Source organism: Callithrix jacchus, chromosome 1 (assembly GCF_049354715.1).
Source record: "Callithrix jacchus isolate 240 chromosome 1, calJac240_pri, whole genome shotgun sequence".
NCBI classification, from domain to species: domain Eukaryota; kingdom Metazoa; phylum Chordata; class Mammalia; order Primates; family Cebidae; genus Callithrix; species Callithrix jacchus.
This window is the reverse complement of record NC_133502.1, coordinates 161,251,401-161,277,510: the sequence shown is the minus strand read 5'-3', so window position 1 is coordinate 161,277,510 and position 26,110 is coordinate 161,251,401. Positions and strand designations below refer to the sequence as shown.

Below are 26,110 nucleotides of genomic sequence, written 5' to 3'. Positions count from 1 at the left end.
TAGAACAGAGGCCTAGTTATCCCTCACACATACAAGAAGAGCAGGCCTAGCAATCAACCTCCAAGAGAAAAACTAGGGGCCATGACCCTCCTTCCCCACCTCTGTAACCCTGGCCACAATGCTGCATACCTCATTCTTCATCCTGTCCTGCCTCCCAGGAGGTCTTGACAAAAGTTGGGATTCAAGATGATACTGAAATGGTAGTCATGTAAGTGGCCAGATAAAGGGAAATGGGTGTTTCTGGAATATGACTCAGTCTTCTGAGTCCAGTCAGGGTGGTAGCAGGGGTTAAGGGTACCAGAGATCTCTAAATACACGGATAGAAATGAAGGAGTAGATTTGCAAGTTTCAGAAGAAAAAGACTGAGCATGTGCGGAGTCTTTACCTACATGTTTCTGGTTTCCATTCCTCAAATCAGTTCCCCAATCAACTCTCTCTCTCACAGCAGATAAAGATATGAGATGTCCCTTAACAAAAACAAGGGATAACCACCTTAGTTGTCATCTTGTATGATATGCATATTGCTAGACCTCTTCCCCAAACTGACAGCTATGCCTGCATCTTCACATTCTTTAAAGCCAGGAAGAGATATCTCCCCACCATTGAGTTGCTGCTCCTCACACATCTTCACTGTACTTTTTCATCTCAGCTCTAAAGAAAGGAGTATAATATAGATTCATCTATTTCTTTCACATCTGTAAAATGGGAAAAATTAATACCTAATTTTTAGGTGATTAAAAATTGTTGGATTGTTGCAGAGATTATTAATATTGCAAAGCTCTTGGAATAGTGCCTGACACACAGTAGGCAGTATTTAATGAGTTTGCTATTATTCCTTTAATACATTTCTTCAGTTTGCCAATAATTAAATTGTAATTTTTATATCTAGTTTCATAATTTTGAGACTCACTATGGTATATTTTCTGCATAATTCATATACATTTTTATGTTAAGGTAATGCTAAATTCATAAAATATATGAGAACTTTCCATCAGAAAATAATTTAAATGGCTTTGGGATGAGCTATTTTAGAGATTATGAATCAAATTACAGAGAATGTATCTGTGAAACTGTCAGGTCATTATCTTTGGTAATTGACTTTTTCCCATTTCTTATTTCTCTTGTGTAGGGCCGTAGGGCACCACAGGGTCGTGGGGTATCCCTTATGCTGTGCTGAGGTGCAGGATTCAAGAAGTAAAGAGACAGGACACTGAAGAACTGGTGAAGAGCAGCTGGACTCAGGGGTGGGGGCATGCAATCTATAAGCGAAGATCAGCAAGGACCAGAATGCCCAGGTATGAGAAGGGGGAAGGATCGAGAGTGAGGTCATCATCTATAGGCATAGTGATGGGGCATAATCACGTGAGTCACAAGTGAGGGGACCACCCTATTATGTCACCTAGGGCCCACCAAGGTATCTCCAGAATCTGGACCTTGGAGTTATTTTGGAGCCTTCACTTACACTCAGCTTCAGTAGGGGCTGACCTCAATGCCTTTAGGAACTAAGGGGACTGCCTGGTAACAGCCCAGGGCCTCATCACAGCATCTCCAAGGCCTGCGAGTCAAAGCAGTGTGGCATGTCATTCGTTCTACCCTCCAAACATAACCATTTCCTGCTTCACAACAGAACAGTTTTGATATGCATAGACCCCTGAAACCATCACCGTGGTCAACGCTGAGAATATGTTTCTCTCATTTTCTCATGTCCCTTTGTGATCTTGCTCTCCCGCAGTGCCACCCAAACCCTTTGTCACTATGGTTTCATTTGCTAGAGATTTCTGTCAACACATCATCAGTGTGTACTCTTTTCCTTTGGGCAGGGGGAGTCTGACTACTTCACTCAGTGTAATTCTTCTGTGATTCACTGAAGTCTTGTTTGTGAATAGTCCATTCTTCCTTTTCATTGCTGAGTAATGTCATTGTATGGATATCTCACAAATTGGTTAACCATTCAACCACTGATGGACATTTGGATTATTTCCCCTTCTTGACTATTACAAATAAAGGTATATGAATGTTCATGTACATTTTTCTTGTTTTTCTCCGGGAGTGGGATGGCTGGGACATATAGTAGGTATTTAACATTTTAAGAAGCTGACAAACTTTTCTAGAGTTGTACCATTTTACATCTCCATCAGCAGTGTAAAAGAATTCCAGTTTTTCAACATTTGGTATTTTTATTTTTAGCCCAGGCTGGCCTCGAATTCTTTAACTCAAATGATCCTCCTGCCTCAGCTTCCCAAGTAGCTGGGACTACAGACTTGAGCCACCATGCCTGGCTTGCACTTGGTATTTTTAAATGGATAAATTGTAATGTGTTACAGAGAACCCACAACTTCCCAACAGTTTCCTAAAATCTAAGTAAAACACATTAAGTGTCTGTATGAAAATAGCGAACTATAACGTTAGGACATAAAAAGCTTAAAACATTATTTCTTCATCACCAAAAATGAATACAGTTGCTTTGCATTCAGTAAGCCTGTGATGCTTTTCTTAGCATATCAGAGACACACATCACTTTTGTGGAGGATTCTGAAGTTCTGCCTTTACATGGAATATAACATGAACTTTCCCCACAGATTGTTGAAAATGCTGCATTGTTTTTTAATGTAAGCAACTTTTTCCAAATTTGTGATACAAATATTCTATAAAGAGGTGGGTATTAAAAATTAGGTCAGATGTGTGACTCACACCTGTAATCGTAGCACTTTGGGAGGCCGAGGGGGGTGGATCACCTGAGCTCAGGTGTTCGAGACCAGCCTGGCCAAAATGGTGAAACCCCCATCTCTACTAAAAATACAAGAGCAAAACTCTGTCTCAAAACAAACAAAATAAAAATTAGAAGACATTCGACTGGGACAACATTCTGTGGCATACGTTTTATTTCTGGTTCCACAGAGAATTGCTCTCCCCGTGCCATCCCCTTGAAGTTCTGAGACACTGAGTAGCTTGTCCGGCTAGCAGCATGCAGGCAGAAGTGATAGATGTCACTCCTCGGCAAGTTTTGAAAGCCAGTATGCAATTTATCCATTTTACTCTCTGCCACATCACCAGCTCACACTGGCCACTCCACCTGCCTGGTCCCAGAGAACAATGATCTAAAGCCCAGAGTCCTCAGCTAGCCTGTGGTGGACATAGGGGACAATTAAATTCCTATTTGTCCAGTTTAATGTTTGAAAGAAACCTTTGTGGTATTAAGTCACTGAAATTTCAAGGTTATTACTCCAATATAACACAAGCTATCCTGCCAAGCACATGAAGTCAATCTTGGACACTCATATTTTGCTAGGAAAGCAAAATTCTTTAGGTTTCAAATTGCCACAGAGTTATACCCAATGTTCTCGTATATGTTGTAATCTCTTCTAATTACGTTATTGGCTTGCCTTTCTTGTTCTCATATTTTCACTCTCCTGCTATCTGAATCAACTTTACCAGGATTTATATACTTCAGTTTCCAAAAATCCAGGTCTTTTTAAACTTCACTGTTTCTAGTTCATTTCAGCTTCACCATGAAAGAAAAAGTCTGGCATGGTGGTCAAGGTCATGGGCTTGGAGCCAAACCGCCTACATGGGCATCACAGCCTTGTCAGTGTCAGGCTGTGTGCTCTAGAGCAATGCCTGATCCTCTTGTGCTAGTGTTTTCTCTGTAAAATGGGATGAGAGCACCTAATTTGTTTGGTCATTGGAAGAACGACTGCATGTAAAACCAGGGCTGGCATTTGTATTTGTTCAATAAATATTACTTATAAGTATCTCTTCCTCTTTATTCTTACCAAACTATTAAAATTGGCATCCAGCTTATTTTTCAGTCTTAAAAATATGAAAATGTATGCCCTCAAATTTCAGTTTAAATTGTGTCCCATTACTTTTGGTACAAAATGTTCCCTTTTCATTGTTATGGTTTATCTTGATTTCTTATTGAATCTAGGTATTTAATCTCATAATTTGTCAATTCAAACTAAGAATTCATATTTACTTCATTCCTAGTTTTATTGATCAGAAAAGATTGAAAAAAATTTTAAGTGGCCAAATATATCCTATACGTTCCACAGAAAGTATGTTCTTTGCATATTCAAAAACTGTTTTGCCTACTAGATAGTGATTTTTAAAAGGTATTTTTAAAAGGTATTTTCAGTAGTCCCACTAAGATTGTTCTTACCAAGTTTCATTTATTTGGGGGGAGGTTTTCTGCTTTTACAGTTGGCCAAGGTAGATCAAGTTTGAGTACCATATTTCCAATTTGTCACAATTACAGTATGTAAAATCCCAGTTAATCCTGTTCCTGCTTTGATAGTCTCAACCTTCCTTAAATTCCCATTTGTTCGGTAACATCACCCCACCTGTTTTTTAATCACTGCCTTTCCTTTATCTAAAGACACAGCTGTGCTCTTTAATCCTGCTGAGAACCCACTTGGTAATAGGCAAAAGCCCTGTGGCTTCCATTTAGCTACTTGTATTTCCTATTTACTTTTGCTGCTTTTACTTTGTTCCTTAGAGTGGCTGATCTTTTTCCCTTGGTAATTTAGAAGTGCTACAGTGTTTAGGTCTAGGAGTTACTGTTTCACTCTTAAACCTCTACATTTCTGTTTAATGTACTAGCTATAAGTTACAAAGTGACTATAAGTTACAAAGTGAGGTACAAGAAACTTTTGAAAAGGTGTTAGCTATTTCATGTCCACACACATTGAACTGGATTAAAGAGAACTTCTGGGGGTTGGGGGGGTAGGGACTTTCTGGGGTGCAGAAGGGATGGGGTTTCTCTGTTGCCCAGGCTGGAGTGCAGCAGTATGATAGTAGCTCACCACAGCTTCAAGTCCCTTGGTTCAAGCCACCTTTCTACCTCAGTCTCCAGAGTAGCTAGAACTACAAGCATGCTCTACCATGCCTGACTATTCTTCCTTTTTTTAAGAAACAGTGTTTTGCCATGTTGTTGATTTGAAATACTTTCCCCTGCGCAGGACCATATGCATCCTGCCAAGCTGCGTTATATGCTGTGCTGTCCCTCAAAACCTAGCAATCTGGTGGGTCCCTTAACATTAGCTCCAAACAACATCTTGGGTGTAAGTATATTACTTCATAAACTGTGACTTGAAAGTGTCGGGGACACTGTGACTATGGCTAGAATGTTAAGTTTTAAAATCATTAAATATTTCAGAGGGTAGCCTGAGGAAAGTTGGAACGTTGCCTGGAAGATGGAGCTAATGTTCCTAGTGCAAGGAATACCTAAGAATTGCTTAGAATAAGAACTCGGTTTATTGGCAAACTTGTGCTTTGCCCTATTTGCACATCCTGATAATGTGTTTTCTATGAATTTTAATGTGTTGTTGAATACCGTGGCCATGATTTCCTACCACATGTATGTTGAAATTGCATTTAAAAACCATATGCTAGCTATGATGGTTCATGCCTGTAATCCCAGCTATTTGGGAGGCTGAGGTTGGCAAATTGCTTGAGGATAGGAGTTTGAGACCAGGTTGGGCAACATGGCAAGACCCAGTCTTTAATAATAATAATAATAATAATGATAATAATAATGATAATGCTATGTGTGGTGGGACACACGTGTAATTCCAGCACTTTGGGAGGTTGACGTGGGCAGATTGTTTGAGTCCGGGAGTTCAAGACCAGCCTGGACAACATGGCTTGCTGCTCTTCTGTCACCTCCATAAATTGATATCCCATTCCAGGAGCTATAACTTCAGTTATTATCCAACCTTTTCCTGTTCACACCCAAATCTTCTGTAGATCAGGTGAAAGGGATAAGAACACTCTGAGATTTAACAAGTTTGAGTCCCCAAGGCCCTCCCTTTTGGCATAGGAAAAATAAGCTCCTCAGTAACCTAAGAAGGAATTTATAGAGAAACAGCAGACAGTCTTAGGGCAGGGGGCAGAGCTGATAAAGTCAATCTTGCAGGCAGGGAAAGAGGAAGCACCTTTTGTGATATGGCATCAGCTTGTGGCAGGATTCAGAAGTCTGGTGTGCAACAGTAGCCTCTGCATCAAAACACCATTCAGTTCAATCAGCAGTTTGATTCTAGTTAGTTTCAGAACGAGCCTGTGCCATGGGTATATGAGGGAGTATTCCCAACAGTTTCCAGTTTGAGAAGGCTTTTGATGTGTTTTTCCACTTAAAACATGAATTGGCAAACGGGTAGGCTAACGGCCCACGAGTTTGAGTTCTGCTCTGAGTGGGGCAACCATATTCACTCTTAGCTCTGCAGGACTGGCTCTGAGGCTGAGGAGTTGCATCAGCCCAGTGGACACTGAGGTTTCAACTCAGCCAGACTCTCATTGAGGCAGGCTTAGGCAAGGGCAAAGGAGGACATCTTGGGCCAGTGGCTTTTCCTTCCAGTAGCAAAGTAGGTAGGATGCAGTTTCTCCATAGGAATTAGAGCTACTTTTCCACATAAAGCCAAGATGCCAGTGGGTGAAGACCATTTCGTTCTTGGCTCTGTCATGGCTATTTCTAAGCAAGGCTTTTAGGGTGCTTTCTACTTTGTTAGTCTTTGAGTGCAAGGTGACCCATCCCAAAATGATAATTTCAGGACTAAGTCACAAAGCCTCCAGAGATGAGGTGTTACATTTCGGTGGGAACTCAGAAGCAAGCCTACCTCGGTATCCCTGTCAGAAGGGCCACAACTCCAAGACACCAATGGCACCTCCATGTGGGAGACTGACTCCCTTTGCCAGAGGCCCCAGTTGACAAAAGTCAGACCCGTTCCATTTCCAATGCCCAAGGACTACAACAAGGCATTGCAGTTTATACAAGTAAGCTAAGCCCATTGCTGTCAGTTTCTAACAGCTGCTCATGGCTCAACCTAACTTTTGGTTCACCCAACACTCTATGTCAGCTTTGGTGACTCCCTTGACTTTCTTTCTCTCCACTAGGAAGAAAGTGAATGACTAAAAGCAACATTGTGGCTACTAGTTTCAATCCTACCTCCCACCCCTTAGTCTCATTAACAGGACAGTGAAGACTTACTGGGGTAGCAGCCTTCACTACCAGACATAGGGTCCCGAGGGACTTGCTTCTCATCTCCCCAGACCCAGCCTGTGAAGGATCTTTGTCCTTTCTCTTACAGAATTCCAAGTTTTGTTCTATTCTCATCATCAAACTTAACTATCTAGAGTCAAGATTTTACCCTACTTTCAAGCCAACAAGTTAGCCTGCCGCAGTTTTACATATGCTAAGACAGGAAACCCCTGGACAGAAACAAAAGACTGACTTACTGCCTGGTAGGCAGCATGAGCTCTGTGTCTGAATCCATTTCCCTCAACTCCCAGCCTCCCTTATGCAAGTGTCATGGCAGTGAAGAGCTGCCTTAACCAGGTTAGCTCTGGCACAGCTGAGGGACTGGAATCTTAGGGAACCCCGATTCCCAATCATTCAAAGAAGCTGCTAGTATGTCTGATTTGATATCTATCAAGATAAACTTCCAAGAATATTCAGGAAGACAAACTAGTTTTCAGTGATGATCTAATTCTGGTAAGATGAGTTGTCCCTGCAATTAAGGGACACTGCCTTCCTATTCCTTGTGCTCCTCCTCCCAAATCTTGCTGTGTTCTCGGACACAGATCCTCAGTCTGGGTGCCTAAAATCCAGAACTTAATTTGACCACTAGTGATTCTCACGCAGTTCTGACAGGACTGCCTTCCTGCATAGGTAATTATTTTCTGATGGCTTAACTCTGACTTGCTCAATGCTGGGAGTAGGACCAAGTTTACACAACAAATGGAGGCAAGAATATCTGTTCTCCTATCCTAGGAGATCTTCCCCTCCCCAGCCTCCAATGGCAAGAACCTGGGAACCTACCTTGTTCCAACAGGACTGTTCTTTCCCATCCCTTCAACATGAAGATTGTGCCTCGGTCTTCAGAGTCCTAGTCCTCATAGGTATTAATTTCCTCAAAAACAGATTTGAGGCCTTTGAAGTCTGGGGTCTTTCAGGAAAACCTGCTGGTTCAGTGAGAGAAGAAATCAGAGCACCATGGGCCTAGGATTTGGGCTGGCAAAAGTGGATTTGGTGATTTGGTTACATAAAAATAAATAAATAATCTGACCTTTTAATCAGGCCCCAGGCTCAAGCCCGAGCTTCATCCATTTTTCTTGAAGAGCTTTCAGAGATCAAAGTTGTGGTAGAGTTTGAAGATGATTAAGGTTCAGAAGAAAAATAGGCTTTTGTTACGATTACAAATTCCACCATAACGGTTTAAATTCCAGGTACAGTCGTCATTCCAAGATGACTTTTCCAGAAAAACAAAAACAAAAACACCTATATGTGTTGATTGACTCTAAGGCTCAATCACATTCATGAGATGACAGACCCACCCACTATGGAGTATCTTTAATTCTCCTATCAAAGACTAACCTCACTGTCAAGGCATGTAAATGCCATACCCCAAGGTCAGTGAAGCTTATCAAGTGCCTGTTTAACAGTATGCAGTCATACTTTGTATTACACTAACTCGAGATGTCCTTGGGCCTACTGTCTTTTAGAGCTGCTGCTCATCTGAACTGGCTGGTTCCCTTCAGCCATTCTCCTCTGCATTTGGTGGGCAAATCTGGGTTCTGCCCAGCCAATGCTCCTGCTTCCCTGGAATCCTCTGGAAAGGAAAGGAATTGGAAGCAGCTGGAGTTGCTAGCGATGGCTGGAAGATCACCTCCATGTGTTTTGATTTATGCTCCAGGACCCTACACACGAGAGAAGAGATAGCCTTGGCGTAAAGGCTCTCAACTGGGGAAGGGTAGATCTTGTACTGCAAGGGAACATATGGCAATGTGTGAAGATGTTTCTACTTGCTCCCACTGGGAGGTGGGTGCTACTAGTATCTAGCAGGTGAAAGCCAGAGATGCTGCTGAACATCTTACATTGTACAGGACAGCCCCCATCCCACCAACAGAATCATTCAGTTCATAAGGTCAAGAAAGCTTGCAAGGAGGTACTACAAGTCTATGCTCAGATGAGCTTGATGAGCATTTTAAGGTGTAGCATTGCTGTAAAAACAAGTTCTCCATGAGATCGCAATACAGGTACACTGAGTTAAAGTGATATCACACTAGATTTGAAAGAACATTACTAGCTTTCTGCTCCTATCTCTAAAGCTCCAGTTTTTGCTTCCAGAGAAAATCTGATTCAAGCCAAGTCCTGTCACTTCCTGCCTAGGACTGTTCTTGTCTCTAAGTAGCTTCAGGATTTTTTACTTCTTCCCTTTTTCTTGCTCTTCTTTACTCCCTGAGAATAATTTCAGCTCCAAGGGGGAGCTTAGGTATTCTGCTCCTCACCCATTTATGCTCACTTTGGAGGTGTACGGCCCTGCTGTTGTTCATTAGTCTGCATCCACTCCCATCATTGCTGAAGAATTCTCAGCCCTATCTCCTGCTCCCGTCTCCAAGTCTCTATTCATCTTCCAACAATGGGCTATTCCCGCCTGTCAGTTCTCTGCATGAGAAGAGTCACCATTCCAAAGCAATGATGAGGTTTCTCATGCTCTGCTAGGATACTCCAGAGCCTGGGGTATAGCAGGGGATGGGGAGCAGACTGCGTCAGGGCTTCTCTTGGCCTTCACGAGCCCTGCTACCATTTCCAGTCTGCCACCATTGCCTAAGTGCGTGAGGCTCTTTCCTAGCCTAGCATCATAGCTATATACAAATCACCTTTCTTCTCTGGTCCCTCTGAATATGAACCTGGGGTTGCTAATATAACACTACACCTCAGGGAGGGGGTATAGTAGAAGGAAGTCACTCAGGGTCCCCAGGAACACTCACCAGCACATAGCTCTTACAATCCCTTCAATCCATTCCCAACTCAGGTCTTTCATTTGTAGTCAAAGACATCCCTCTTCCACATCCTTTGTTGAAAGCCATGCATTCCAGGCAGAGGCACTTGTGAACGTAGAGTCCAAAACAAGTGGGTACGCTTTGGCCTCAACTTAGGACAGCTGTAACTGGAAACCTTAAGGAGAAAAGAAGAGTCTTCAGTTAGAAGTATGTTTAGTTTCATTTTTACGTTGAGAAGTAGACAGAGGAAAGAAAAGATAAAATACAGGAGGAAAGACACCATCCTCGCTACAGCTCTATCAGATGAAACAAGCGACTGCCACATCCTGTCACCAACCACTAGGAAGTGTTGGGGATGGGCACTGCCAGAGCTTCACACTTTCTCCAAAAGCAGCCAGGAACCTACAGAAGTACACAGACTGTCTTGATTTTACGGGATGTTGAATTAATGTGAGCTAAACAAGACTGGTTTCTGGGCCTCGTTTGTCCTGTAGGTTGGTTTCAACATGCCCCTCAATCCAGCACCATGATTGACAGTTAGTAGATACAGAGACAGAGAGCAGGGCTGTTCTTCCAGACCTGGGGACAGATGGATTTCTCTTTTGAAGCCTGGAGTCCACGCTCACAGTTCCTTAAAGTATAAAGGCCAAGCATTTTGAAGTCCCTGGAGGGCAGGGCTAACCCACTTAAATACTTTTCTCCTTCAACCAGCTCTCAGCTGGAACCAAGGCTGTTTCGGGCTAAAGATGGGTCCAGTGACTTCAGCTGTGTGGAAGGGGAAGCAGGAGCCTCTGATTTGTGGGTTTAGAGGGATGATTCATTTCGGAGCCTTTTAGGAGCCAATGTACATGGGAAAAGGGTTCTGTTCTATTTCTGTGTAAGATACTGATGTACCTAAGGTTAAATTGTAATCACCATAAGCTTGAAAATCAGTTTTCTATTTCCCTTTTCCTTCTCTAATGAATATATTAAGACTTTTGCTACATATACGTGACCCCTTGAAAAATACATAGCATATTTTGCATGAATTAATACTTCATGTCAATGGTGTCATTCTACTTTTCCTTCTGCAACACCTTTTCCTCATTCAAATTATTTGAATTATTCATCTATGTCGATAAATGAAATCTAGTTCTTTCTTGTTTACCACTCTAGAACAGGGGTTCACAAATCAGAGAGCAGCACCAAATCCCACCCACTTCCTGCTTTTGTAAAGAATTTTATTGGGATACAGCCAAATCCATGTGTTCACATACTATCAATGGCCACTTGGGGCTACAGGAGCAGTGCTGCTTTGCTGTGACAAAGCTAAGTCTAAAATATTTATTATCGAGCCCTCACAGAAAAACTGGATCAGTCTCTGCCCTGTGATATTCCATTGAATTCTCCACTTTTTGACTTATCGATACTCTGGGTTGATTGATATATAAGTTCTTTTCAGTCTTTTAATATTAAATAATGCTAAATAAACAATCCTATAAACATTTATGGTACGTGGACATGCTGACAAGTGAGTCTCTAGGATATTCATACAAATCTCAAACATCTTTAATTAGATTTCTTATAATTTATCTTTTCCATTTTGATTACACATGGTTATCTTTTTTAAACTAATACACTTTACAGCTGGTGAATAAGAGCAGAAATAATCGTTCCCATTGATTTTGTATTCACTAACCTTATTGAATAAGTAAGAATTAGGCTTGACTGTGTGTAACAAAAACCCGATGAAAATAACTTTTCCAACTATAACTTTGTCTTTTCCATACCAAGGGCCCTCAGAGACAGTACAACTGTTCACAGATTTTTGTTGGTGGTGGACAATTAAAAAACAATTATGTGCAATGTAATCACAATTTTCAGTTAAGAAAATGATTGCAAGGATCATATGATTTTGGAGGTAGAAAAGTATGGTTTAATGAGGACTTAAACACGGGTAATATGTAAAATTATATTAGTACTAAATTGACAACATCAATATAAAACCATTTTAAAAACTAGGTTACTGAGTGTTATTGGGATGCCTTAGCTCCTGTAGAACAATCCGAAGTACATGAGGTACATGCCGAGGACCCTGCTGTAGGTCTGTAACACAGCCTGCACTAGAAGGAAGCATACATCCTTGAAAAGTAGCTGTGTCTTTGACTTGGAACAAGTGAAATTTGTGAGCCTGGAACATCTATTTATCAGAAAATGAAGATACATTCTTAAGTTCTAAAGTGTAGCCTAAAAGAATAGAGAGGCCAGGTAGAAGGGGCTTACATTGACCAAGATGGAACAATTTGAATGTCAAAAGAAGTTTAAAAAATGTAATTAAATAATTTAAATTAAATATTTAATTAAATAATTTAATTAAAATAGTCTTTAAAAATGAGTTTATAATGATACTCAGAAGAAGAAAACTTTAAATAACTAGTAGTATATTTTGGGACATGTTTTCAGAAACATTTACATAAACATGTTTGAGTGTATATATGTTTTCAAATATGACCATGTCATTTACAAAGACTAACAGACTCAATGTCATTTTAAAAAGAATTTTAAAACTTAAATCTCATGCTTGAGATATCCTTATCCATCACTAGGAAATTAAGATACTCACTTAGGGGCCCAATTTAAAAGGGTGCAATGAAGCTCTTTGTCTCAGAGAAGCATTCGTGTGAATACTGGCTTCCACCAACATCCAAATATTAACATTGGAAATCACAAACATCTAGTTTTTCATAATCATTTAAACTCTAACTGCAACTCTTATTTTCTTGACAAATCCAGTGATTTTTGTAGAATAAGAACACTATCCCTGGTTCTTCATTTAAATAACAGATTAAATCCTTCAAACAATTAGCCCTATTTATGAACTTAATTAACTAATTTCCATTATAAATGTAAACCACATGTAAAAATTTAAGTTTTCTAATGCCACACAGGGCTAACTTACAAACTGAACCTGTGTTTGGCTCCTCAGGGAAACTGACCTAAGAAAGAAATGATACAACTTGAATTGACGTGATCATATACTCCCTGATCAAAATCTCTCTGCCTGGTCAGTTTAAATTTATCTATCTTACAGACCACCATTCCAGAGTCATTTATTGAAGGGATTGCCTTTTTCAAAATATGATAGTCACACCTGTGTTGTGGCCCCCTCTAACGCTCACCTGCCCTTCGACATTCCCTACTTATTTATTTATTTATTTATTTATTTGAGATGGAGTCTTGCTCTGTTGCCCAGGGTGGAGTGCCATGGCATGGTCTCAGCTCACTGCAACCTCTGCCTCCTGGGTTCAAGCAATTCTCCTGCCTCAGCCTCCTGAGTAGCTGGAATTATAGGCATGTACCACCACACCCAGCTAATTTTTGAATTTAGTTGAGATGGGGTTTCACCAAGTTGGTGAGGACTGTCTCAATCTCCTGACCTCATGATCTGCTCGCCTCGGACTCCCAAAGTGCTGGGATTACAGGTGTGATGTTCCCTACTCTTGAACAACTCAGCCTGGGGGAAGCCACCTACAATGTCAGCACACTCAAAGCAGCCCTATGAGAGGTCCATGTGGCAAGGAACTGACATTTCCTGCCAACAGCTAGTACCAACTTATTGGTCATATGAGTGAGCCACCTTGAAGAAGACCATCGAGCCCCAGTCAAGACCCCAATGACTGCAGCAGCCTTGAATGCCAACTCATGAGCGATCTCACACCAGAACTATCAGCTAAGCTGCTCCCAAATTTCTGGCCCACAGAAGCTGAGATAATGAGTGTTTCTTGTTTTAAGCCACTAAGTCTTAAGGTAGTTTGTCTAAGTCAATAGATAACAAATCAAGAAATAACATGGTTAGAATTTTTAACCCAGAAAATGACATATCAGATAAACAAATAATGAAGGAATAGGAAATTTAAATAGCTATTATTAATAATCCAAATATAATAGAGGGGGGACTGCAAAAAGAACATAAATTCACTTTAAGAAACTGGGGGTCTTTGATGAAATGGCTGATCTCTGGGGCAGGACATATCCAAGGTAATCCTGGGACATCTTGTTGTGCTGAAAATCAAGACAAATCACAAAGACCACTAAGACCTTGCCGATAAGCACTCAGGAACCAACTTGAGGGGGTTCCCTCTGGCTTAAAATGGGACAATTCAAGCACCAGTGTCTTCGTGGTCCACGACAGAAAAGTCATACACTACAATGGATTTAAGCACAAAACATGAGCTTACAATGATAGTTAAAAGAAATTTTTAAACCCCACTGATCACCATGGGAAGGTGCTAGGACAACTCAATACTGTGAGAAGCAACAAATAAAGGGGAAAATTAAATATTAATCTGCTTTTCTGTACAATATGTATTTCAGATTCGATGAGGTTAATTTCTATTTACAGAAACATCCCAGCAAATAAATGAAAAAGAAATAATAAGAATTTAAAATTGACATTTGCAACTCCTGGTGAATAATATGTCTAGGCAACAACCATCAGGGATACTGAAACCATTAGGAGAAAAGTTGATGGTGACTTTATAGTGGGTCGAGCAGGACCAACAGACGCCAGCCTCCTAATGTGAGACAGCTGAAACCACTTAGCACCAGCTGTGAGGGCTTTCCACCTAAAACAGAACTGAGCCTGAATCTAATCAAACCTCTTGATCTAACTCATCATTTCAGGAAATGTGGGAGGCAGAGGAAACACCCAGCAAATTCAGAGTGTCATTTGCACAAATGCTCCAGTTCTCCATGAAAAAAATGGGATAGAAGGGTGGCAACTTTTTTAAGAACTCAAAAAGACTTAAACAATGAAATGACATGGATGGACTTTGGATTCAGATAATTCAACCAACACACTTCTTTTGAAAAAACAGAGAAATTTGAGTATTACCTAATTAAGGGAATTACGTTGACTTTTGTCAGGTGTACTAGTGGTGAGGTGTTTTTACATACAGAAGTATTTCTGAATAAAATGACATGATGTCTGGTTCTTGCTTCCTACTACTCTGGTCAATATTTTTAAACATGGGACAAAAATAGACATACTAAGATTGTCTTGGCTGAGCACAGTGGTGGCTGAGGCAAGTAGATCACTTGAGGTCAGGGGTTTGAGACCAGTCTGGCCAACATACTGAAACCCCATCTCTACTAAAAATGCAAAAAAACTATCCAGGCATGGTGGCATGTGCCTGAATCCCCACTACTAAGGATGCTGAGACAGGAAAATCGCTTGAACCAGGAGGCAGAAGTTGCCGTGAGCTGAGATCAGGCCACTGCACTGCAGCCTGGGCCACAGAGCAAAACCCTGTCTCAAAAAAAAAAAAAAAAGATTGTCAAATATTAATCACTGAAGCTGGGTGATGTGTACAGAGAAGGTTGGTGAACAATTCTCTCTGCTTTTATTTGCAACTGGGGTGGAGGGTAGTGGAGGGAGACAAATCCATCTTCAAATGTAGGCAAGCTATTTACAGCTGAAGTCCTTTTAGTGTTGCCTAGGCAACTCCACATGACTCTTCTAACCATGGGTGGATGATCTGCTAATGTCATCCACAGAACTTCATTATTGCTTTGAAATATGGAATATAAAGAAGTTCCATTGGATTTGAAATGGGTTTACCAAAAAATTTCAACATTACATTTGTCAGTGAAAGAAAACAAGAGATATTAACTGTAATTTTGACTTTTAGAAAATTTCTAATGGTTGTAAAGAAAATGGTTAAACCACTTGGTCACCTGCTGATGCAGAGTTTTACTGATGAGAGCTACCAAGAATTTGAAGAGATTCTTACTTAAAACTGTTAATCATAAGTTTCCCGTGGGTATTTCCAGCACAAAAACTAATAGTAGAAAGCTGAAGTTTTTCATTTGAAAAAAGAAAAAAAACTTAGATTTTCTTTGGAAATTTTCTACAAATTGAATTTTTAACATATTTTCTAATATTTGAATTTTATATTTATCATAATTATATAATGAAAAATAAGTCCCATATGATGCCCCTAAATCTCTAGCACACCATAGTGCATCATGTGACTATCACTTTCTATGAATGCCAATAGTCTGAAAAATATTGGGAAGCAATGCTGTAGATTCATTAAATAAATAATGCAAAGCTTTACATTCCTTTTTTTTTTTTTTTTGAGAAGGAGTCTTGCTCTGTCTCCCAGGCTGGAGCACAGTGGCATGATCTTGGCTCACAGCAACCTCCATCTCCCAAGTTCAGGTGAGTCTCCTGCCTCAGCCTCCTGAGTAGCTGGCACTACAGGTGAGTGCCACCATGCCAGGCTAATGCTTTGTATTTTTAGTAGAGACAGGGTTTCACCTCTTTGGCCAGGATGGTCTCAATCTCCTGACCTCATGATCCACCCGCCTCACCCTCCCAAAGTGCTGGGATTACAGGTGTGAGCCACTGCGCCTGTCCACAAAGCTTTACTTTTTTTTTTTTTTTTTTGAGGCAGAGTTTTGCTCTTGTTACCCAGGCTGGAGTGCAATGGCGCAATCTTGGCTCACTGCAACCTCCGCCTCCTGGGTTCAGGCAATTCTCCTGCCTCAGCCTCCTGAGTAGCTGGGATTACAGGCACGCACCAGGATTCCCAGCTAATTTTTTGTATTTTTAGTAGAGACGGGGTTTCACCATGTTGACCAGGATGGTCTCGATCTCTAGACCTCATGATCCACCCGCCTCGGCCTCCCAAAGTGCTGAGATTACAGGCTTGAGCCACCGCGCTCGGCCAAGCTTTACATTCTTTAAGATTGAAGATTATATCCAGGAAGATTAAACAGTGATTTTATAGTGAATAGTCCAAGGAGAAATTTAGAAAGTGTTTTGCTTCTAAGAAGCAAAACCTGCTGACATGTAAATATCTTTAAAAAGAAGAAAAAACACCATTCCTCCTCAAAGCTGATCTTGTTTCTATGCTCCTCAGTTTACAATAGTAGCCATTTTCCTTCCCTTCCTGGGGAGAATAACGAGCAGTCCATTATGGTCAATTCTCACAGTAACCAAGGTGATCCTTCCCTGTGGTGTGAGCACTGTGAAGTTAGGTATCTACCATAATCCTGTGTCTTTTTATTTTGACATGTGTGAGCCACTTAGAGATAAATTACAGAGCAGTGTGTATCAAGATGACAAAGAGTCTCAAATTCATTAAACTGTTGTGGGGGGCAGGGGGTACTTTAAAATTCTAAAGAAGATTTGTCAACAAGAGTATTTTTCAAGAGATTACACAGGTCACTTAATATGGTAGAAGGAAAAACATGCTTTACAATGGTGACATCTGGCAGTCACCATCTAAATCAAACGATTAAGTATCAACAGTAGGGCAATCTGGCATTGTGTCTCCTTATGTGGTGTGGTATGAAGTCCGCCATGTCACCTATGACACATTCTTGCTAAAAATGTTAAACTTGAACTTAAGCCTTTATCGAGGGATGTAGAAACAAGTTAAAAAAGCACTATGAGGAAATTATTAAACACATTCAGAAGGTGGGGTGTTTAAAAAAATTGTCTCTTTAAAAAGTCAGTATCACAGAAGCAAAAGTCAAGGGTGTAGAAAAACGTGGGAGTGCAGTTCCTAGGGTACTGTTGCTCACTGATCTGTCACCTGAAGTTTCTAATAAACGCCAATAGGACTGAGTATGTTGGTAGATGAAGTGAAGAACAGTAAGGTGTCTTTTCTTTCATTGTTTCTTCCAATAACTTCAGCCAGAAAGCAGCCTCTCCAGGGTTTAAAAATAGTCAACTTCTCTTTGGTTTAATATCTTCATCTATAAGATAACTAAATTCATCCCATAATTTGGAAAAGATTGAGAAGAACTGATTGCAATAGTAACACAGTGCTCCTAAGGGATAGTTCTGAATGGCCACCCTTCCTTCCTTCCCCTGATCCCAGGCAATCTCCAGGTTTCCATGGGCCCCAGAAGAACAGGGAATCAGATCCGGTTCCAATGGCCATCACTTCACAAACAAAACAATTGTCTCCATTCCTTCCCTGAAATCCCCTCCACTTTTTCCTTTAAGCTCTCAGAGTGGGACTGTTTTCCCTTTTCCCTGACAATGGGACTACTCACCTGTCCTCCTCCCCAAAAGCAGGCTACACTCAGGGACTCCAAGGGAATCCTTCTCTTACCTTCTAAGGAAGGATACCCTAAGTAATTCTTCTAAGGGATCTACTCTTTCTTAGGGAGCTTCCTCAGAAGCTACCTCTAATAAATACAAAGAGTGGAATTATTGGTTCATTGTAACAGAAGATTGGCGGGGGAAGAGGATCTATGAATTTAATCTCTAGTAATATATCTTCTCTGGTAGGATACACCACTATATGTTATTCTGAAACATGGTTTTTATTTAACCTAAAAAATAATATGCCTTTACACCTTCTAGGTTAGCAATCCTCAGAAGGGTAAAAAAAAAGGAAAATAACAAGTGTTGGTGAGGATGTAGAGAAAGTGAAACTCTTGCACGGTGCTGGTGTGAATGTAAAACGGTGACGTCAATGTAAAAACAATTTGGCAATTCCCCAAATGGCTCAACAGAGAATTTCCATGTGACCCCTCAATTCTACTCCTGGGTATATACCCCAAGGTTAAACAAGAACTCATACAAATATTTGTACACACATGTTCATTACAGCATTATTCACAGCAGCCAAAATGTGGAAACAACCCCAAGTGTCCATGAAAAGATGAACGGATAAACAAAAGGAGGTAAGCATACAATGAAATGGATTCGCCCTAAAAAGGAGTAAAGTTCTGATTTATACTAAACGTAGATGAGACTTGAAGACACTATGTTAGATGAAATAAGCTAGACACAATAGTGTAACCGGGTTTTTGGGGTGCGGGGGAGGCGCAGCTCCCCTGAGAGAATGTTGTAGGTTCTTGGTCTCTGCCCTCTCAAGAATGAGAGAGGGACCACGCTGTAAGCTCATAAAAGTAAATACCAGACCTCAAACAGGGTTGTTGCAGAAAGTGATTTTATTTAGGTAGAGAAAAGAGAAAAAAAGAAGAGTGAAAACTTCCCGGAGGAGTGTGGAAGGGGACTCCTGAGGGGAAATCCAAAAGAGAGAAAGCTTGCACGAGAGAGTGTTCGTGGAAGGGTATCCAAACATGGAGTCCAAAGAGGTGTGGAAGAAAGGGACTTTTTTTTTTTTTTTTTTTTTTTTTTTTGAGACGGAGTTTCGCTCTTGTTACCCAGGCTGGAGTGCAATGGCGCGACCTCGGCTGACCGCAACCTCCGCCTCCTGGGTTCAGGCAATTCTCTTGCCTCAGCCTCCTGAGTAGCTGGGATTACAGGCACGCGCCACCATGCCCAGCTAATTTTTTATATTTTTAGTAGAGACGGGGTTTCACCACGTTGACCTGGATGGTCTCAATCTCTGGACCTCGTGATCCACCCGCCTCTGCCTCCCAAAGTGCTGGGATTACAGGCTTGAGCCACCGCGCCCGGCCAGAAAGGGACTTTTAACCTGGGAGGAACCCCCACCTTCTCTAAGTTCTCTGACTGATGAAAGGAGTTCCTTAGAACTTCCGCTAGAGTGATTGACTTTTGACCCTTTCCCCGCGCCCGGGAAAATTAAAACCGTTAAATCTCCCGGATGGAGAGAGATGGGAGAGGGGCACCGCGCTGGGAAGTTCTTGCCCTTAAAACTGTGCCCCCTTGTGGATCTGGAAAGAGAACACCTTCCCTCATTAGGACAACTTAATTTTTTTGAACCCATACGTGTTTATGGATAATGTATCTTAACCATGACCCAAGTTAATGGACAATACAAAAGGTTTGCATGTAACCCAAAAGTTTGCAAGTTAAAAACTGTAAAACAATCATTTGACATAAGACTTAAAGTCTGTCCTTCAGGTCCAGACACCCAAACCCCATTCCAGCCCTTCTCTCCAAGATGGTAGTCAGTCACTTGCTAGGCCTCTAGTGACTATTTGCTTCCTTTGCATATGTTTTCTTCTGATTAAAGCAGAGAAATTAAATCATGATTCTTGTGATTTGTGTCCACATTTCCAGAGCAGCTGATGCTCGTGCGTCAACAGCTCAACCTTCATGAAGATCTCAACTCAACTCGAGCACATTCCAAGTAGGAGCTTGACTTACCTTATTTTTTTGGTGACAAAAAATATAAAATAGTCTATAGTTTTTCAGTCTCTTCCCTGTTTTTTCTAAAGGAGATCTTACCAAAATTTATTTTCCTAGTTTTTAGGCTTATTTTTGTCTATAACTAAACTTTCTTCTTTCAAAACAATACATTTCCATTTGATGAAAACTGGAAATAGGACAGCTTACACAAAATATCTAGAATAGGCAAGTTCAGAGACACAGGAAGTAGATTAAAGCTTACCAGAGACTGGGGATGGAGGGAAGAAATGGGAAGTGATTGCTTTGTGGTCACGGAGTTTCTATTTGAGCTGATGAAAAAGAGTTTTGGGAACAGAGGTAATGGTTGAACAATATCGTAGATGCAATTGATGTCAATGAATTGTACACTTAAAATGGTTAAAACGGCAAATTTTATGTTAAATATGCTTTACCACAATAAAAATTTTCAAAAAAAGAATAATATGAAAAGATAGCCAACATATATTATTAATGGTTTTGTAGTATTCCATTGAATAGCAGTACTATTGTCAGTCAGCTGTTGAAAGTTTGCAATATTTGCTCTTTTATAAAAAATGAATACCCTTGTACATATGCCATATATATAGCTTTAAATACTTGAATGAATGGTTCTATAGAATATATTCCTAGGAGTAGAAGTAGGTGTTAAAGAGCATGGCCCTCACAAAAACTTATGTGAGCGTACATACATGCACACACACACACACACACACAAATGCAAAATTTGAACCTCCAAAGGGCCATCGGTTTAAACTCCTGCTGCTGCCATATAAGTGGTCATGGCTTCATTGTAGCCAGTGGCTTATTAGGCATCTTTTTATTCTTTGCCAGTCTGATTTTCTCCCATCTCGTGATAATGGTAATTTTTATGTCTTTAATTATTAGGGAAATTTAACGACAACATTGACCTAGGACAATTGGTCTTGAATGGATGTTGAGTAACAAGCACAAAATTCCTGAAGGGTCAAATTCCTGTCAAAGGAAATAGACACGGAAAGTGGCCATAAGCTCTATGGACATCAGCAGAGACTCCAGACCCAGGGTTAGGAGTGGTCAACAGAGAAACTTGTGTGAAGGCCTCCATCTCACCACATCCGAGGTTGACACTGGTGGGAGGGAGGTGGAGATGGTATAGAAGTTTCCTGTCTCAGAGATCCTATCGTAGAAACTCAAAGATCACTGGTGGCAGGATCCTTGGAAGTCTCTAGGGTAACATTTTGGACAAGACAAGCTTAGAGGAGAATGAGATCACTATTGCCTCTTACAGGGACCATCAATAAAGGAAGGCACATTCTCCTTTGGTTGTTGGCATTCAAAACATGAAGAAACCTATTCTTAATTCTTTCCCAACTTACACGAAGTGACGGAACAAGATTCTCGGTATAAGGCTCCTGCAATGACCACATTATCTGGCCAAACTGTTGTCATTTTCATTTGAGCCCTGTCACCTTGAGATAAGTTGCTGTGGCTTTAGATACCAAGGGCTGAGTAATTTAAACCATCAGGCTGACCTGCAGGACAAGAGAGACTCGGCATTCAGAAAACATATGCTGGTGACTCTGAGGCTCTTACTGACATCTGCTGGCTGGGTAGTAGATCTGCAGGCTGTGACTCCCTGGAAAATCCGTCCTCTGCGTAGTAACAAGGACCTCTTTTAATCTCTGAGCCAGTTTTGAATCTCATCATGGCACAGGACGAAATAAATGTGGATCATCTTGGAGATGAGTCTTAGACCCCTGTAAATGAGAACCTTCCTGGACTTCCATGGGTGTTAGATTTCCACCTCCGTTTATGCTTTGAACCTAAAGCAGAGTATGCAATCCATCTAATAGCATCCGTGACTTTGGTGTGAGGGGAGGGGAATGGAGATAAGGATAGATAGCTCTGGTTGCAGGATGTTTTCTGTTTTGATCAGTCTTCTACCAACATTACCAAAATTTTCTGGGAAAGAGGAAAGGACTGATCACTGAATCCAGACATTTAGATGGTCGGGGTTGATCCATGGCCATTGAAGTTTCATTAAGGCCCTCCTTTGCTATAGTAGGAGGTTTAAAAATGAGGTGTTTAAGGTGGAAGTCTGGCATCACAGCAAGCAAAAGGACAGAGTATTTTTGAACTTTGTGAAAGTTATGGTCTTCTTTTCCAGAAGACATACAATTCCAGGTTTTTTTTGCTGCATCATCCTAAGGCTCAGTATGCTCCTGGGCGACGTCTCTCACTTTACAATCTCATTAGACGTCCTTCCCAAATGATGCATGTAGTAGTTCAGGGAAAAGTCAGCAACAAGCAAAAATTCCTTAAATGAAATCTTGGAAGGCCGCCTCTTGGGGCTAGGAGCCACGTGTTTCAACTTGAGTATGGCTCTTCCTCAATGGACTAACTCCTCATTTTGTTATTGGGAAAAATGGCACAATCTCTCAGGTCTCATAGTTCAGATGTTCCTAACATTAAATTGTCCTAAATCCATTGTAATTCATTGTCAACTTATATATCTCGTTTTTTAATAGCTCCTTTGAGTTTTCAGAGGTTAGATTCCAGTTCCTCCTTTATATCCTAAACAGTAAGTCAACAATTAAGGGGTAGATGCTTCCAATTATATCCGAGTTACTGGGAGAAGGAAGAAAGATCCAGGCCTTTGTCTCTGGAAATTTCTGAACCTATGCCAGACCTCCACAATCCAGAAAGATGTACACACACACACTCTCTCTCTCTCTCACACACACACCCCAAGATAACAACAAACTCTTGGTTCAATGCAATCTTCCTTTGAAGAGGACACCATAGATATATGTGAAAAGTCCCCTTATTCCAGGTTTGGGTATTAGAAATGACTTCCCACAGAGGTGACCCAAAACCCAACATTCAAACCTTCCATCTGCAGATTATCAAGGATTATGGTCTTTCCTCCCCTGGGTCCCTCTTCTATGCAATGTTTAAGAACCCTAGGGTAGCTACTTAGTCATAAGTAGACTGACTCTATAGTCCGTCCAAATTAATTGTCCCTTTCAATACCAGCTAGACTCCCTGCTTTCTGAGAAGAATTGAATCATTCTCAAGGCCCTGCTTTTCTCATTTCTGGCTGTTGTAGGTAAAACACGAAGTGGCGAAGCCACAATGAAGCAGCTATCTGAATAGGGCTTCAGGGCCTCTCTGCCCAAGGAATTGCTGTGGAAGCTGGGGTTGAAGGGGACTTCAGATTTCAGAAACAAGACATACATATAGGCCATCCTTACACATTTCCCAAGATCACTGAGAGAGATGAGAAGTGGGGCCACGCCTACTTCCATCTCTCAGTTTCCAGACTAATGTAGTCTACCTTTTGGGGACAGAAAACAGCACCATGTAATGGTTATTGAGCTAGGGTATCCTGGAGGATGGTACCTCAGCCTTATAGGGTGTTAATTCTAAACTGCGATCTTGACTGGTCTTATAAAGGCCATTCTGCCACTCTAATAGAGAGGCTTCTGGGTGACAAAGTTTGTGATAGAATTAGTGGGTCCCATGGCCAGGTGTCCACTACTATACCTTTTTTGCTGTGAAGTAGGACACTTAGCTCTGATATTTGCTGTTATCAAACACTCCACATGGTCTCAGATCATGGTGCTAGCTGAGGCCTCACATCAGGAAAGGCAAACCAATATACAGAATATAAGTTGAGGCTGGTCAGGATGGTATCTACTCCTTCTATTGTGCAAGGGATCCAATGTAGTCAAATAGCCACCAATTGGCAGCTTAGTTTCCTAGGGGATAAGGCTATAACAGGGTTTCAGTACAGGGTCTCTGGGGCTGATAGGCTGGACTTTGAGCAGAAGCAACAGCTAGATCAGCTGTCAGGCCCATGCATGGCCTCCATCCCTACCACTATGGCTACTCTATAAATGCACTCATTATTCCAACACCCAGGTATCGAATGATGAAGCCAAATGATATCAATTGGCTGAGTCACTTGGTCTATATTGGTTGGATAGTGCCTCTTTTATAACAGATACTCCAGTGGGCTAATGCACATGTGAAACAAAGATCTTCACACCTCCCCTAAGTTTGCCCACATGCCTCCTCCGTGGAGTTTCTTAATCCTCCTTAATCTCCTTAATAGATCTTTTAATCTCTCTCCTTCCAAACCCACCAGCATACCATTTGCTACTACTAATGAAACCATGTATATTCATACCTTGGGAAACTTATATGACCAGACATACCTGCTAGAAATTTCCCCATTGGTAGAATTTCTCACTGCTAGCTGTCAGTACCACATCTGTGTCAGTCTGTTTCTGTGTTGCTATAAAGAAATATCTAAGACTGGGTAATTTATAAAGAAAAGAGGTTTAATTGGCTCACAGTACAGGAAACATGGTGCTAGCATCTGCTTCTGGTGAGGCCTCAGGAAGCTTACAATCCTGTTGGAAGGCGAAGGGGGAGCCAGCATACCACATGGCAAGAAGGAGCAAGAGAGAAAGATGTCAAAGGTCCCAAACTCTTTCAAACAACCAGGTGTTGTGTGGATTAACTGGACGAAAACTCACTTATCACCAAACCTTATTCATGAGGGATCCACTCCCATAATCCAATCAGCTTCCACCAGGCCCTACTTCCAACTCTGGGAATCACATTTCAACAGAAGATTTGCAAGAGACCAACATCCAAATCATATCAATACCTAAGTGAGGGTTGCGATGCAGCTACTGTCCCTGGTTTGTACTGAGATATCAAGTTGACCCATTTGTGAACCAAGCTTCAACCTTTTATTTCTCCTCCATCAGCTGTCATAAGAGGTCTCCCATGTGGCTGGCACTGGACAACACAGGATCTGGACCACCTGCTCTTGTGGATTGCTTGTTCCCTCTGGCCCTACTCGTGCCCTATCCTGCTGGTGTATCGCTTCCATCTTACAGACTGCTTCTGGGCCCACCCAACCTTATGATGTGGTCATCTGAAACAAAACTTCTTATAATGGATAGTTCTGGTTACATGGTCATCTGACGTCTCCTGGTCACTTGCTCCATCTCCACCAGGACCCAACAGGGGTGGTGGAGAAACTTCTTTCTGAACAGCGTCTAGTCATCCCTCTATATAGGTGGGGTATTAGTTCCCAGAATCCCACAGATACCAGAATCTATAAATGCTCAAGTCCCTGATATATAATGATTTTAGTATTTGTGTATCATCATCCGGTATGCTTTAAATCATCTCCAGATTACTTAATACCTAATACAATGTATATGCTATGTGAATAGTTGTGCTGCATTGTTTTTTATTTTTATATGGTTATTTTTTCCTGGTTTTTTGTTTTTTTTTTGAGACAGAGTCTCAATCTGTTACTCAGACTGGAGTGCAGTGGCACCATCTCTGCTCACTGCACCCTCTACCTCCCAGGGTCAAGTGATTCTCCTGCCTCAGGCTACCGAACAGCTGGGATTAGAGGCGCAAGCCACCATGCCCAGCTAATTTTTGTATTTTTAGTAGAGACAGTGTTTTACCATATTGGCCAGGCTGGTCTTGAACTCCTGACCTCGTGATCCACCCACCTCGGCCTCCCAAAGTGCTGGGATTAAAGGCGTGAGCCACCACGCCCGGCCTTTCCTGTATGTTTTTATTCAACAGGTGGTTGATTGAATCCATGGATGTGGAACCCATGGATGCAGAAGTCCAACTATGTAGGTCTCTGCTATAGATGGAATAGTGTTTCTCCAATAAGCACAACAGCCTCTACTGTTCTCCTTCACGGGATTTGGAATTTGGGTAGTTTAATATTAGTTCTCTCTCTGGCATGTGCTATATTTTAACCCCAAAAGTCAGAGATATTTTCCAGTTTTCTGTCATTGATGAATATAAAAGATAATTAGTCATTGCATACCTTACCTCGCAATTAAATATATCACTACTATTATGCCTTCCAGCCATTGCCCTAGTAGTCTCAACAGCCGGTTTCCTTACTCTGTAGTTAGGAATTTTTACCCAAGTGTCATTGCTCCTCCTGTGGATTTAGAGCCAGGCTGTAAAGTGAATTTTGTGAATTCCCACGGGAAAAAGCTTTCAGGCACAATGATATTGAACTTTGTATAAATACATGTGTACTATGGTATCTCAGTTTTCCTCCGAGCTGGTGAGATGATTTGGTTCTTCACCTACACTCCTTCTGAGTGAGACATTTATTCTCGTGGCATTGACTGCTAGTATTTTAAACCTTAAATCAATCACCCAGGTTATCATTTTCTACATCCATGGCCAATC

The 26,110-nt window shown here is 41.2% G+C and overlaps 1 protein-coding gene across 1 annotated transcript in view; it reads right to left on the bottom strand.

Annotated features, from left to right (window-relative positions):
* Positions 1-7,812: 7,812 nt before the first annotated feature.
* Positions 7,813-26,110, bottom strand: part of SNX30 (sorting nexin family member 30) — a 176,425-nt gene continuing 158,127 nt past the window's right edge. Inside the window, exons 10-12 of the transcript XR_004728256.3 lie at positions 9,766-9,952; positions 8,061-8,243; positions 7,813-7,953 (exon numbers count right to left, since the gene is read on the bottom strand). The gene's annotated coding sequence lies outside the window, so the exon portion shown is untranslated. The remainder of the gene's footprint in view (positions 7,954-8,060; positions 8,244-9,765; positions 9,953-26,110) is intronic.